We start from the raw sequence: 4,844 nt of genomic DNA, 5'->3' as shown, positions 1-4,844 counted from the left end.
AGGGGGTGTTTACAGTGTCATTACTATTGCCACAGACTTAGACATTACTGTTGTGTTCTGATTCATTGTCTGGACTCTGGGACTAAGCCGCCTGTAGGTCACCCCAACAACTACTGTGTCCATGACGACTGATGGCCATGTAAATCACTTATCATAAACTGCCCTGAGGAAATCTCTTTTCTATAACAGCTGCTAAATCATTAATGCAAGTCTAGTGACCAGAAAGCACTGAACTTAGTGGGAATGGAGAGAAGTGTGGAGAAAGGTTGAGAGAAAGGGAGCAATACTAGGTAGGACTCTCAGATCCAACTCCTTGATCCTGCCGCTAGCGTATGGACCTTTGCTTCATGGGACCATCTCAGAAGAGTAGGGAAAATCATCATCTTATCTTCCTCTACCATCTTCCTTTTTTGTATGGAGGGCTGAGCTCAAAGAGGCTGCTGCTTGTTCATTTTTCACAAATAGTGAGATCTGGAGGAGTCTAGTTAAGCTGGTTGTATATGGCAAGACAAATTGAGCAAGAATCCTTGCTTGTTCTTCATGGCTTCAGTTACATTATGCCCCAGGGAGTGGCCATTATTTGCTCTAACTCAGGAAGAGTCGAGGACTGACCACATCTTCAGATACTTTTGAGTTCAACTTTGGAAAGAGGGAAAGACGTATACAAAAGTGTGCATGGAGAATAGAATTTTGCTTTAACTCTATTGCAAGGATTTGAGAGCTGAAACATTTGGACGTGAGTCTGGAGGGAGAGGCCAGGGCAAGAGAGTTTACTTTTTCTTTTTTTCTTTTTTTAAAGACGTAGTCTCATATAGCCCAAGCTGGCCTTTAACTTATGTAGTTGAAGATGACCTTCCAATTCTTGTGCCTCTTCCTTTCAAGTGTCAGGACTGCAGGTGTCTGTGATCACTCCTGGCTTCGGGGCTAGCTATTGAAGGGATTTATTGTTTGAGTTAGAATGTGGAAGAGAAGAGTCTCTAGAAATCACTCAGTCATTTAAGACCCAGTTTTTGGTTGCAACTTATGATGTCCTGAAGTTGTGTAGAGAGGTCGTCTATGGTCCAGGGCAAGCATGGGAAAGGTGTGATTTCAATTCATTGCTTCTTTAGCAAGAATGCACAGATCTGCTGTGGGTCTTTCCACATAATACTGTAAGGGGTTGAGAGTCCTTAACTCGGGTTTCTCACTCTAATTAGGCATCAGGCTTAATTATTTTGCCACATTTTTACCATTTCTCTTAGCTAGCCTGGGAATCCTTGCTACTTGTCCCTGGAAGCAGTAGGAGGTGAGAACAGAAAGTTCCTACGGGGCAGCATTAACCACTAAGGAGAGGCAACTGGCAATAAAACCTACAAGGAGCCTGGGCTAGGCTAGATTTATAAGTGTGGCTGAGACCCAGCAAATAACTCACTCTGATTTTGCCACCCAACCCTTGGGTGAAAATGAGTCAATCCAGGGAGCAACCAGGTAGAATCCTGGAGCAGCTGGGCTCTCTACAAAGGAAGAGAACCCCATTGCATTATTAGGGAAGAAGAAAGATTTCCAGTGGTTTTGGGACTTCCTGAGTTGTCTGATTTCTTTCCTCTTCTTTAGTTTTCTTCCTAATAAAACTCTCACATTTTTTTTTCAGGAAATCTATGCCTGTGCTGTGAACTTGGCCACTCCAAATACTTGTCAATAAACTTATTTAAAGGCTATGCACAAAGAGGAAGTGGGAGTTAGATGCAGTTGCATTGGTCACTGGGGATCGAACGACAATTTTAGAAATCTGTGTTGTTGCAATCACCAAGTCCCTGGACCCAATATCTCTGACTTGATCCTCTCCTGTAACCGTATCCTGCTGGCGAATGTGACCCATTGGCAGTCTAAACCCCTTCTCCTGGTGCTTGTTCTCTACCCATAATTCCACTTTCTTACACGAAACAACCTTGACTTTTGGTAAACAGGGGAGGCAAACACTGGTGCAGAAACCACAACCACAGCCATAGTCGTTCGGTACAAAACACCATGTTTTGTAGTAATTACTCTTTGACTTTCTTTCCTTGGCAGGCGGGCTGCTCTTCCTCTGTTCCCACTTTTCCCTGTTCTGTCCTTCCTTTGAGTCCATTTGCTAAGAATATAAAAGTCATAGAACCCATCTTTATCAACATTAACATAAATTTGGCTATATACTTATTTTATTTTATTACTTTTTAAGTCATTGTGTATGTGTGTATGTGTGTGAGCGTGTGAGTGTGGTTACATGCTTCCCATGGTGCACACATGGAGGTCACAGGACAATCTTTGGTGTTAGTCCTTGCCTTCCACTTCGTCTGAGACAGAGTCTGTTCAGTACTGTGTACCCCAAGCCAGCTGGTCCATGAGCTGCTGGGGATGCGGCTGCCTCCAACTCTCATCTTATTAGGAGCATCATTGTGTTCAGCTTTATGTGAGTTCTGGGGATCCGAACTCAAGCCCTCATGTTTACATAACAAGTGCTTTACCCAGTGTGTTTGGTTCTAAAGCTATTTTCCATATGTATCAGCATGTGTTACTATCACTCTGAGCGTTACATAAACAGTTGGGTTTCTACTAATTCACTTTGGAAGACATACTCCTCCCAGGTCCTCAGTGCAACACCGCAGCGTTGCCAAGAGGATGCAGTGGAGATGCAATCCAGACTTCCTGTCTCCAAGTCACAAGATTCCTAGACTTTCCCGCAACCTCTGTGGAATCTTTAGGACTTAATTTCCTTTCTACTAAGGGGTTTGTTCAAATTATCTTAAAACAACTGGGATTAGTCATGACTCAAGGTGCAGTTTTGAAGCATCACTTCTTTCTGACCTCCCTTCCTCTTCCTCTAGCATGGGTGTTGGGTGGTTGTGTAGCGAAGCAAGAGGAAGAGGGGGGCTGCAGAACGGAGTCATTTTTGTGTGGTTGAGTCTCACAGCCTTTTCTAGTCATTTTGCTTGTCCTCCTGTAGCCTTCTCTTAACCCACCCCTTCCCACCTCTTTACCCTCAACCCCACCCCCAAAACCACAACCACAGTTAAATAATTAAGTGCACGAAACAAATAAAACTGTCTGTGTGAGTATGTCTCTCTGGTCACGCTATCCCTCTGAGAGACACCACCCCGCCAACAGTCAACGGCAGAACTGTCTAGTGAGGCAGGTTTGTAATGGATGGGGAAGGGAAGGCCAGCGAGTCTGGGCAAGGACCTGTGGTGGTTCTTGGAAGCTGGAGGAGGGTGGAGCAGAGGCACTCCCAAGAACTCAGACAAACTTAGGAGGGGGAGGAAGAACAATCTCACCCTCACAGCCAGTAGGGCCAGTAGGGCCATTTATTCTTTCAACACAATTTATGACTTGGTTTGTGTTTGGGCTCCTGACTGAAAGAGGGTCCAAAGAGTCTCATGGCCCTACAACTCTGTATGTGAATAAGTCCATTTTAAACACTTTTTTTCCCTAATGCATTTTTTTTAAGGAGACTTTTAAAGTTGCAGTCTCAGAATCCCAAAGTTCTACTTAAAACATCTAACTCAAGGGTCAAATTTGAGAATGATAACACCCTTTTCAAGTTTCCTGTCTTTCGAGTTCCAACAGGAAGCAACAAGGTTGTCTGTGAGCCCTTAAACCTAGGAGGGAAACTTTTAGGGAATACTGACCTCTGAATTTCATCCAAGAATGATTGCGAAACCAGAACTATTTCCAATGAGTTGAAAACTCCCCAGTGAGTTTAACGCGATGCTAGGTTGATGTTCCCGAGTCCACCAGCCAGCGTATCATGGCATTTAACAAACACCACGGTGCTGCATCTTGAGTCTAGAGATAAAGAGGTGCTGTGCACCCTTCTCCCCATCCGCAGTGAGAGGGATGGAGAATGGGCTTCTGAGTCAAAGGAGGACTCCGTTTGAGGAAGGGGGAAAACCCAATACAGAACAGGCAGAGAGGGCGACTGTGTCAAGGGCCCTGGAAGACAGGGTCTGTACTGCAGAGCAGAGCGATACAGTCAGTCACGTTCTCAGACTCTCTACTGATGACAGAATGATTCCTGATGGCAGTGGGGAGATCGGTTGCAACCGGACTTCAGTTAGCTGAGGCAAGAAGGAAACACAAACACGAATAAGGACTAGACCTGTTTCCTTCCCCTTCTGTCAGAACATGGTCATCACCGACTGTAAGCATTGTTTTTTTAAAATTTTATATTACCAAACATTGAAAATATAATAGTCAACCAACACTACTATTTAGCCAGCGAGTCCTTTCCTTCCATGAGACTGGCTGTTTGATTGATGGTGTTTGAAAATAGTAAATGCGGAAGCATTTATTGTCTTCACCAAAATGAGGTCCCAGTGAGATTATGAAGGGCCAGGTTTCAGGGTTAGTGAGCTGACATCTTCATATTACTATTTCACATTTATTTTTCAAAGCTCAAGCCTGGGAAATTTTGGCGAAGGCCCTGAAAGATAAGTTCAAAAATATATCAGCTTTTAAAGTCAGCCACAGGCCTGGCTCACTTGGTTCAACATCCTGTTAGATTCAGGCAGTCCTGAGCTCACATTCTACCAGAAGCTTCATCCCCAGTCCACCCCTTCCTCTGCACCCTTTTAATCTTTTATTTTGAGATAGGGTCTGGTTAGTTTGTCCAGGATAGTTTTGAACTTTCATTTTAGCTCAGGTAGGTCTTGAATTTGCCATTCTCCTGTCTCAGCTTTCAGAGTAGTTTAGATTACAATAATCTGACAAGTTGATTTTTTTCCTTTTAAAATTATTTATTGATTTTTATCTGTATGGATGTTTTGCCTGCATTTGAGTCTATACACCATGTATATGTCTTATACTCATGAAGGTCAGAAGAGAATATC

Source organism: Myodes glareolus, chromosome 2 (assembly GCF_982192425.1).
Source record: "Myodes glareolus chromosome 2, mMyoGla1.1, whole genome shotgun sequence".
NCBI classification, from domain to species: Eukaryota; Metazoa; Chordata; class Mammalia; order Rodentia; family Cricetidae; genus Myodes; species Myodes glareolus.
The sequence above is the reverse complement of the archived record's forward strand: the minus strand, read 5'-3'. Positions refer to the sequence as shown.